At 51.4% G+C, this 11,128-nt stretch overlaps 1 non-coding gene across 1 annotated transcript; it reads right to left on the minus strand.

Annotated features, from left to right (window-relative positions):
• Nucleotides 1-5,716: 5,716 nt before the first annotated feature.
• Nucleotides 5,717-5,823, minus strand: LOC127493789 (U6 spliceosomal RNA). Its single transcript, XR_007924333.1, has one exon. It is a non-coding gene; the product is annotated as a U6 spliceosomal RNA (small nuclear RNA).
• Nucleotides 5,824-11,128: the final 5,305 nt, after the last annotated feature.

Consider the following 11,128-nt stretch of genomic DNA (forward strand, 5'->3'; position numbering starts at 1 on the left):
TTGGCTCATGCCCCCTCTAATAGGAAACCTTATCTGACCCCTCTACTTTATTTCCATTGCCTTTATGTCTACAGTTGCAGTCAGAGGATGAATCTTTCTGTCAAGTCCCAGGTCTGGGTACAAAATAGGGCGCTTAGGCAAGTTGTGTAACCTCTGGGCCTCAGTTTCTACATCTGTAATAGACCTTAACTTCGTGGGTTGCTCTGGGAATTAAACAAGTTAAAGTCCATGGAACCCTTAGCATAGTGCCTGACCCAGAATAAATGCTCCATAGTAAGTGTTACTACTACCTCTGTCACGGATACTCCTGTTAAAGGGTACTTTTCAAAGTGGTAAAGTCGTGACTCATACAGGTATAAAAATGGACCTCCCTTTACTTAACTCATTAAGAAGGGAACCAGGAAGATTTTACAACTGCTTCAAATGAGAATTAGGTTTTCAAAGATTCCGCCTCCCTCGGACAAAATGCACTTTCACTGTCCCGGGCAGGAACCTTTTGCCTCTTGCATCATACTGCAGACAGACGTGCACCGACACAAGCCCTCCCCGGGTTGACTTTCGGTTCTGCAGAATCATAAAAAAATGGCCTGGCAGGTAGCACGGTGCGGGCTGTCTGTCCCCCGGGAAAAGCATCCAGAGAGAGTTGTGCAGGGCCACTGTGGAAGCCACTGCCAAGCCTGTGTTAAAGACAGATTATGCGCCCTGCTTGGGCTCCGTGAGGAGGATTCAAAGCTGAACAGGGCTGGCGTCGGAACTGAACAGGGTGTCGTCCATGTTTCATGTTGGAGTGCCGAGGCTCAATACTTGGGTCCGGGAGCCATCCTTTGGGATGCCCACATCTGGTTCAAGTCCCGGCTACTCCGCTTCTGATCCTGCTCCCTGCTAATGCATGTGGGAAGGAAGGCAGCAGAGGATGGCTCAAGTCTTTGGGCCCCTGCACCCATGTGGGAGACAAGAATGGAGTTCCTGGCTCTTGGCTTCAGTCTGTTTCAGACCCGGCTGTTGTGACTGCTTGGGGAGTGAACCAGCAGTTGGAAGATACTTATTTCTCTCTCTCTCTCTCTCTCTCTCTCTCTCTCTCTGCCTTTCAAATAAATAAATAAATCTTTAACAACAACAAACAAAAATATCCAGGTCTGGCTCCTGACTCCAGCTTCCTGCTAATGCAGACCCTGGGAGGCAGCAGCCATGGTCCAAGCAATTGGGCTTGCCACCCACCTGGGGGCCTGGATTGGGTTCCCTGTTCCTGCTTGGATGGGGCTGAGGGGCCCTAGCAGACATCTAGAGAAGGAGCCAGTGAATGGGAGCCCTCTTTCTCTTATCATCTCTCCTCTCTCTCTTTCCCCCTCTCCCTCCCTTCCAAATTAATTAGTTAAACCCTCAGGTCAACAAGTTTGCTTCTTACATCTTTCCGCCCTCGTCAAATTCTTGAGCTCAGGGCTGAACATGCTGGGTCCTGGCACAGAAAATGCTTTGTCAGCCCAGTTTGTAATGGGCTCCACCCTGAGCTCAGTAATCTGGTTAAAAACAGAAGCTAAGTTAGAAAACTCCTATCTAATTCAATTAGTAAACTCAAAAGTTCCAGATCTTCTTTAGAAACTTGATCTTTCTGTCTAAAACAGGAGAGGGTGAAAACTGGCAAATGACAAATCTTGTCTTTTTAGCCAGTGGCTTTAACTTGTCTCATTTTTGTCAGAAATACAATTTGGATAAAATATAAATAAGTTCATTTTACTAATTCATAACTGGAGTTTTTATTTGAACTTTTTTTTAATTTGAAATGCTGATGATAGAAATAGAGAAAGAGATCTTCCATCCACTGGTTCACTCCCCAGATGCTCCCAACAGCCAGGGTTGGACCAGGCCGGAGCCAGGAACTCCAACCAGGTCTCCCATGTGGGTGGCAGGAACCTGAGTACTTGTACCTGCCGCCTCCCAGGCACATTATGGGGAAGCTGGATCAGGCTTGGAGGCAGGATGCAATCCTAGGCACTCAAATATAGGATTCGGGTGTGCCAGGCAGTGGCTTATCTGGCTATGCCACAGCACCTATCCCAACAAAATTTCACAAGGATAGGGCAGGCGTGGCACAGTGGGAAAAGCTGCTGCCTGAGACTCCGGCATCCCATATACGCACTGAGGGTGTCCCAGCTGCTCCACTTCTGACCCAGCTCCCTGCTAAGAGCCTGGGAAAAGCAGCTGAAGATGGTCCAAGTGTTTGGGCCCCTGCCACCACACGGGAAACATGGAAGAAGCTCCTGGCTCCTGGCTTTGGCCTAGCCCAGCCCTGGTTGTGGCCGCCATCTGGGGAGTGAATCAGTGAATGGAAGATCTCTCTCTCTGTCTCTCCCTCTCTCTCTGCAACTCTGACTTTCAAATAAATATTTTTTAAAAATTCAAAATGAAAGCTATCTTTATTTTCTATCTATATGTATATACACATTTGAATATGTATGTATATTATGTTTGTGTTATTTTATAACTCCAAATAGCATTACTTTATCAAATAAATTCCTTAAAAAACTCTATTGAAATAAATGAGCTCTCATACAAATTAAATGAATTCCTAAAGCTCTCAGAAATATAGGAACTAACCCAAGTGCCTTTGAGTTTATATGATATGGGTAATTCTTGGTAAATAAAGCTAATTTTTAAGTTACTGGTAAGCACTCCAATGTGAGATGCCAATACTGGCACTACAAACCATGGCTTAACCTACTTTGCCACAACACCGGCCTAATAGTTATCTGATTTGTCAACAAAAATAAAGTAACATGAGGTGGTGGCTAGTTTTGTTTAATGTCACAAGAAATTTTCATGAAGAGTTGAAGTGAATCAGGTAAGGGTAAGTGGGATAAAGTTTATAAATGAAACTTTCAATAATGATCTCATGCTATAAAACATAGCTATTTAAAATAGCTTTTTTTTTTTTTTGACAGGCAGAGTTAGACAGTGAGAGAAAGAGACAGAGAGAAAGGTCTTCCTTCCGTTGGCTCACCCCCAAATTGCTGTTACAGACGGTACGCTGCACCAATCCGAAGCCAGGAGCCAGGTGCTTCCGCCTGGTCTCCCACGCAGGTGCAGGGCCCAAGCACTTGGGCCATCCTCCACTGCCTTCCTGGGCCACAGCAGAGAGCTGGACTGGAAGAGAAGCAACCGGGACAGAATCCGGCGCCCCAACCGGGACTAGAACCCAGGGTGCCGGCGCCGCAGGCGGAGGATTAGCCTAGTGAGCCATGGCGCCGGCTATTTAAAATAGTTTTAAAAATCTTTCTTCATGATTTGCAACCTTAAGGTTATCTCAACTTAAAATTGAATTATAGATGTGTGTTAATTGTCTACATCATTCCCAATTAAGATAAAAGGCTGGGGCCTGCGTTGTGGTGCAGCTGATAAAGCTGCTGCCTTTGAGACTCCACTTGTGGTCCGGTTCCATGCCGATGGCCCGGGGAAGGCAGTGGGGGATGCCCCCGTGCATGGGCCCTGCACCCACGTAGCAGACCTGGAGGAAACTCTTGCCTTCAGCCTGGCCCAGTCCTGGACATTGTGTAGGTTTGGGGAATGAACCAGAAGATGGAAGATCTCCCTCTCTGTCTGTCTGTCTCTCTCTCTCTCTCTCCTTCTCTCAGTGACTCTGCCTTTCAAATAAGTAAATAAATGAATCTTTTTTAAAAAATATAAAATGCTGAAACATTCATAACTGCACATAAATTTAAGCGTATCTGTTTTTGACGTTATTATAGAACTAAAGCTATTATGGTCTGTTATGGCCTGTCCTTGGCCATACCACCCTGAACGCACCTGAGCTTGTCTCATCCCAGAAGCTGAGCAGGGTTGGACCTGGTTAGTACCTGGATGGGAGAAACTGTCCTATGAGGAAGCATACTTCTAGAAGCTCTTAAGTGGCGTTAATTGGGGTGGGCGTTTGGTGCAGTGGTTAAGACGCCGCTTGGGACATCCCATATGAGCGCTGGTTGGAGTCTTGGCTGTTCCACTCTGATCCAGCTCCCTGCCAGTGCTCCTGGGAAAACAGCAGAAGATGGCCTGACTGCTTGGGCTCTTGCACCCACTGGGGAGACCTGGATGGAGTTCCAGGCTCTTGGCTTTAGCCTGGCATTTGGGAGATGAACCAGTAGATGGAAGACCTCTCTCTCTGTCTCTGCCTCTCTCTCTGTGACTCTGACTTTCAAATAAACAAAATAAGTCTTTAACAAAATAAAATGTATTGCCAAAAAAAGTTATTGGGCAACATCTTTTTTAAAAGCATAACTAATAATTTGGTTCCTTTCCTTATAAAACAGAAGTTTAAACATTTCCCCTGATAGTACCAAGGTTACCAATATAAGCACTTCAAAGTGTGACACATACAAGTACAGTTTAATCTATAAGGGTGTACATATTTAAACAAGCCAAATGCACTCAGTCAGTTCACAGTAGCAATCATGCCTCAAAAGCAAGGCAACCCTCTGGCTACCATATCATTTATTTTTTGCTTTATCAGTTGGGCACTAAGGAAAATACTTGCAGCTTGAGAAGCTCATCTGAGGCCATCAGTTGGTATCAGGAGAAGGTGAACTTCCCAGAGTTTCGTGTCTGCCACGTTGGAATCATTCACTCAAGCTTGTGAATCAGATATGCAACTTATCTCACAGCCACGCTCCCCAGGTCTGGCCAATGCCTCTTCCTCCTCAATCTGCCAGATGATGGAGCATTTCTGGGATTTTCCCGGCAAGGAGCTTCCCACATCTTTCTCTTTTTCCCCCGGATTAACTGTATTACTGTACAATTTTGTCTTCTGCCTCCTCCTATGATCCTCTATTTATTTGTTTGTCTATTTATTTATTTGAGAGGCATAGAGACAGGCTGATCGAAAGAACTTCCATCCTCTGGTTTACTTCCCGAATGCTTGCTATGGCTGGGGCTGAAGCTGAGGACCACTGCAGGACTCCCAAAAGGGTTCAGGGATCCAAGTACTTGAGCCATCACCTGCTCCCCCCCAGGGTGTGCATTAGCAGGAAGCTGGATCCGAAGAGGAGCAGCAGGACTCCGACCAGGTGCCCTGAGTTGGGATGTGGGCATGCCAAGCGATGACTTGACCCTCTGCACCAAGCACCTAACCCCTAGCTCTTCTGAGTCTTGTAGAAATCTGGCCTTTTCAACCTTTCATTATTTTCCTTCCTGAATCTTTCATTCTCAGCCAAAAGGAATTCTGCATGCTTCCTCATGTCTGCAGGTTGACTGCCTGCTCCTCTATAATTGCTTCATCATCTTTTCAGGTTTTACATTCACACACACGTGGCTCTGTGAGCTCAAGTGTGTGTGTGTGTGTGTGTGTGTCTAAAATAGTAAATATCAGCTCTGGCTGTTATTGTTCATTGGTTTATTTTACTTATTTATTTATATTGTAAAGATTTATTTATTTATTTGAAAGGCAGAGTTAGAGAGAGGCAGAGGCAGAGAAAGAAAGAGAGAGAGAGGTCCTCTCTATCCACTGGTTCACTCCCCGATGGCCACAATGGTTGGAGCTGGGCCTGTTCGAAGCCAGGAGCCAGGAGCTTCTTCCGGGTCTCCCACATGGGTGCAGGGGCCCAAGGACTTGGACCATCTTCTACTGCTTTCCCAGGCCATAGCAGAGAGCTGGATCGGAAGAGGAGCAGACAGGACTGGCGCCCATATGGGATGCTGGCGCCATATCCTTCCTTTGGGGAAGGAAGCAAAAAATATGGAGCGCTTCATGAATTTGCATGTCATCCTGGCACAGGGTCCATGCTAATCTTCTCTGTATCCTTCCAATTTTACTGCATGTGCTGCCAAAGCGAGCACTGGAGGAGCTTTTAAAGTGAGTCTTGGGGCTGGCGCCATGTCATAGCGGGTAAAGCCACCGCCTGCAGTGCCAGCATACCATATGGGTGCAGGTTCGAGTCTCAGCTGCTCCTCTTCTGATCCAGCTCTCTGCTATGGCCTAGGAAAGCAGCAGAGGATGGCCCAAGTCCTTGGGCCCCTGCACCCGTGTGGGAGACCCAGAAGAAGCTCCTGGCTCCTGGCTTCGGATCAGCACAGCTCTGGTTGTTGCAGCCAACTGAGGAGTGAACCAGCAGATGGAAGACCTCTCTCTCTCTCTCTCCCTACTTCTGCTTCTTGTAACTTTACCTTTCAAATAAATAAATAAATCTTTAAAAAATTTTAAAAAATAAAGTGAGTCTTAATATCAAGGTTACACTGATGCAAAACCAGAATTTGGTCCTTAAAACAGGATTCCCTTGGCATATTGATAAGAGATTGAAAAGTTTCTTATACTTTTTAAGTGACCAGCCTAAGGGGGTAAGAGGTAATTCTGTTTTATCAGGATAATTTCTTGTGCTTCTCATTGTGTTATACGGTCTTTTGATTACTTAGGAACTGAGTTTTCTCAGTGTTAAAAGAGCTAAGTTTTTTAAAAGTCTGTGACTTTTTGTGTTTGCTTTTGAGCTCTTTTGTCATTCTGGTGTTGTTTCATGATAATCTGTGATTACGTTTAATCAAGTGTTTTAAACCTTAGATACTTTTGAAAAGCATTCTATATCCTCAGTGCTGTGGCAGAGTAGGTTAAGCCTCTGCCCGTGGCACCAGTTCTGTCCTGGCCATTTGGGGAATGACCCAGCGGGTGGAGGACCTTGCTGTCTCTTCTTCTCTCTCTCTGTAGCTCTACCTCTCAAATAAATAAATAAAATATTAAGAAAAAAAAAGAGAAAAGCTTTCTAAAATGAAATTCTAAATCGTCCTTTTCTTAACCAACCCCAAATTTCCTCTGGGACTTTTCAAGGTGGTCCCCTTGAACATCTGAAAAGAGTTTCTTCTCTCTTGCTATAAAAACAGATAGGAAACGAATCAGGCTTATTCCACAGAGGAGCACTACCTAATGATAAGCAACGCTAACCCTGGACTCTGTTAGCGACGTGGCACATGGTCTGACTGTCGAGGGTCTAAGCATTGGGCTCCCAGGACGCACCGTCACTGCGGACGGGGTCAGCCTGGGAGATGCAGCTTTCAGCTCTCTGTCTCTCAAACACAGGATGTAGGTGGTCGGAACAGGGGCTCGGTCGCTGAGGGTTGCATTGCGCATGCCTGCGAGCTGGCGGCGCAGCCGGGCGCACAGAAGCACCTGTGGCTGTTCTGCGCCCCGCGTGCCCCGTGCCCACCCCGCGACCGCCGGGCGCTGAGTCCTCGGGAGCCGCCACCGCAAGCAGAGTGGGCCCCATCCTGTGTCATCGCAGTGGGGGCTTCCAGTGAATTGGGAAATTAAAAAAAAAAAAAAAACTCAAAAAACTGATGCAAACTCTCCGAGCCTTGAGGGCCAACGGGGGCCAGCCTGGGGCGGGGCGAAGAGGTGAGCGGAGGCTCTGCAGGAAGGCAGGGCTAGCCTGAGGCTCCGGGGAGAAGGAAGAAATGAGCCAGAGTAAGCCGGGGAACGAGGGGTGCGTGTGCAGCGATGGTTTCCAGCCGAGAGGGGCTGGCCCGCGGCGGCGCTGGGCCAGCGAGGGCAGGGGCAGGAGGGCTCACTTCAGAGTCCCAGAGCTGCGGGGCTGGCGAGGCCTTCCTTGGAAGGCATGATGCACCCAGCTGCCTCATCACCGCTCTGCCTTCAGAAATGTCTCTTTGATGCGGTTTGTGCAACAGGCTGGAAGAGGCAGGGCTGCAGGCAACGATTTCATGTGTAATTCGGCCATCTGGGCCGGAAATAATAGTGGCCTAGGGGAGGATGGGAAAAGGCAGAGCTGATTCCAGGGAGTTTAGGAGGAGGCAGAGTAAGCCAACAGGAGGGGTGTGGGGGTGGGGCGGGGAGGGACCTGGGGCAGCTGCCAGGTTTCGGCTGCCGGCACACCCAGTAGGGTGGGGCCCCCATCCACCCTGGGCTCTTTACTCTGGGGATGGTGCCCACCCACAGGCTCCCTGCTCCGTACTGACGTCACAGAAAGCCCCTTCCTTCTCATCCACTCCGTGCCTGCTTGCAGGTGCACCAGCAATCAGTAGGCGCCGGGACTGGGGGAGTTCACCTGGATGGCGGACTCTGGGGGAGAGATGGGCGCTCAGGGTGGGCAGGGGACAGGGACAAGCTTTGGCCTGGACCTCTCTGCACCATGCCCTCTCCCTCTGACTCCAGCATGGGAGGAACTTGACCCCCGAGGTTAGAAGAGAGAAAAGGAAGCGACAGCAGCAAGGCCTTCGACAGAGCCCTGTTGGAACCAGAGCAGCCACCCCGGCCTATGTTGCTCGGGGAGGCTGAGCTCTGTGTTCCTGCTGCTGCCTGCCTGCCTGGTACACACAGGTGCCAGCTGTCCAGTAAGCAATCTTGGAACCGAGACACTTCCCCAGAGGTCTCCCGGGAGCAGAGATGCTGAGCGGCTTGCTCGCTGTCACACAGGGAGGGGACACGGGACTGCTCTCATCGCCTGGGTGTCAGAAACTGACAGTGACAGCACTTAGCACCGATCAAGGGTTTCCTATTTATTTATTTGAGAGAGACAGCTAGTGAGAGAGAGCTCCCATCCATTGTCTCACTCCCCCAAATTCCTGCAACAGCCAGGACTGAGCTTGGCCAAAGCCAGGGGCAGGGAACTCAATCTAGGTCTCCCACATGGCTGGCAAGGACCCCTCAGTGTGGCCTCCCAGGGTCTGCGTTAGCAGGAAGTGGAAGTGGGAGTCAAGGACTGAACCCAGGTTCGCTCATGGGATGCAGGCATCCCAATGGCTTCGAGGCCAAATGCTTGCCCCTCCTTCCAACTGCTGAATCCTCACACTTCTGCCAAGAAATTATTCTTTCCATTTTGTGGATAATGAAACTGAGGTTGAGGGAAATCAACCCTGCTCCTCAGGGTCACATGGCCTCCAGGCAACTGAACTGATCATCTGGGCCTAATAACAAAGATTCTTTTGTTTTTCAAATGTTTATTTTCATCTACCTGAAAGGCAGAGCAGCAGGAGAGAGGAAGAGAGGGAGGGAGGAGGGGTGGAGGAGGGAGGGAGGGAGGGAGAAGGAGAGATTCTGTCTACTAGTTCACTCCCCAGTGCTTGCAACAGCCTGGGCTGAGCCCAGCTGAAAGCAGGAGCCAGGAACTCCACCTGGGTCTCCTATGTGGGTGGCAGGGACCCAGCTACCTGGGCCATCCTCTGCTGCCTCCCAGGATGCATCAGCCGGAGCCTGGATCAGAAGCCGAGCAACCGGGACTCAAATGGACACTCCGATGTGGGATGCAGGTGTCACACGTGGTGGCTTAACCTGCTGCCCCGCGATGGCCACCCAGTGCTGCTCCTCTGTGGCTATCCGGTCATTAAGACTTGCTCCCCGGATGCCCGGCTCCCTGCCATCCCGCTGCTTCCTGGAGAAGCCAGGTCCCAGGAAGATGCCTTGTATCAGGCTCCTCTTGTGACCCTCGTGGGCCCAGGACTGGAAGCTGAGGGGGAGGCCTGCTGGGAGCAGTCTGGCCAAGGAAGAGGAACAAGCCTGGGGAGTCCTCGACTCCTGGGGCTGTTTGCCTGTTCTCTCTGCCCCGGGAGGAGCTCTCCTGGACACTGCAGAGTTCTGCTCTTGTCCCCACCAAGCTCCAGAACCCCCCGGCCTCCTGGGCTTTGCTCTCCTGCTCCCCGTCTGGCTGTGAGGAGCCTCAGGACTTCCTCTGCCCCTGCCCTGGGACCCTGTCCAAAGCCTCAGCCTCCAGGCCCGAGGCTCCCGCCCTGGGTTTAATTTCCACCAAGTCTAATGCCCTCAAATCCCCGGCTGAGACAGCAGGCCAGGGTACGGCCTGCAGAGCTTACTCATGTGAAGAGGCTGTCTGGTGACCACTGTGGCAGCGAGGCTGGGGGAAGCCTCCCCACCCCCAGACCTGGGCTCCCTGCCACTCTCCTCCTGTAGCTTTCAGAGGGGGAGAAAAAAAAAAAGTTTAGGTCTCAGCTGAGAACAGTGCTATTTCTTGGGTCACAAGACCTCAGCTGTGCCCCTGGGCAAATCTTAGTGACAACAGATCCTTGAGTGACAAAAATGGTCAGGCTCCAGGGCTTGGCTGCTGCTGAACATCTGACCCCTGCTGGGACGGGAACCACCACTTGGAGGCTGGCGGGGGGGGGGGGGGGGGGGGCACAAACCCAAGGGGGCACCCCCCCCCGGCGACGCCTAGGGGCCAGGGCTGCGGGGGGGCGGGGGGGGGGGCGCCAGCAGCTCCGCTCTGTCTGCCCCGGACTGCCTCTGCTGGGAAGGCCTGAGTCCCACGGGCTGGACATTGCCTAAGGTTTCCTCCTTGTCCGCCCCAGCCTCAGCGCCCCGCCCACCGCACCCTTCTCCACGCCACTGTATCCACCCCTGTGCTGGCCACACCCGACGAGGCGCACGCCTCCGTGGCCAACACCACCTCCCTCCCCACGCAGACCGCCCTGACCTTCAGAGCCATGCACGTCGCAAGGCCTCGAAGCCGCCCGTGTTTCCAGCGGCCGGTGGGCCCTCATTCCTGGGGGACACCCAGGGAGAGGGGCCAGCCTGGGCGCGCTGGAGGGTCTCTCCCCAGCCTCCTGCCCCAGATGCGGCAGCGCGGGGCGCCCTCGTGTGGGCCGGAGCGGCCCTGCAGCCTCGCCCTCGGCTCCCCGAGCACCCTGGCTCCACTGCCTTCCATGGCTTCGTCGGTACAGTGCGGGCATCGGGCCCTGCTGGCGTTGTGGTGGGGACTTCGTGAGTGCCGAGGCAATGGAATGAGCGTCCTTACAGAGAACCTGGCTGCGCTGGCCGTTCACTTAGCTGAGCTTCCTTCCTGCTTCTCTCTCTCTGCCTCCCCACGCAAAAGGCCCTTCTTCAAAGAAGTGAAAAAGACAAAAAAAGAAAAACCCAAACCTCTCACGCCAGCGGCAGTTCTAGGTTCCGTGGGCCTTCACAGAGCACCAGTCGTCTGCCCTTCCGGGTGTTAAAGGTGTAGGCGCCATGGGCTGGGACTCCTGCTCCCCGCCCCAGAACCCAGGCCGAAATGGAGTCCCTGTGTCTCTGCCCTTGTAAGAAGTCGGGACCGGGAGAGTGACAAGGGCCCAGCACTAAACAGGCTGCTTGATAAGGAAGTCCCCTCTTACTTCCACTTTGGAAAGTAACCTTGAGACAACCATCCACTGTTGT

The sequence above is a fragment of the Oryctolagus cuniculus genome, chromosome 7 (genome assembly GCF_964237555.1).
Source record: "Oryctolagus cuniculus chromosome 7, mOryCun1.1, whole genome shotgun sequence".
NCBI classification, from domain to species: Eukaryota; Metazoa; Chordata; class Mammalia; order Lagomorpha; family Leporidae; genus Oryctolagus; species Oryctolagus cuniculus.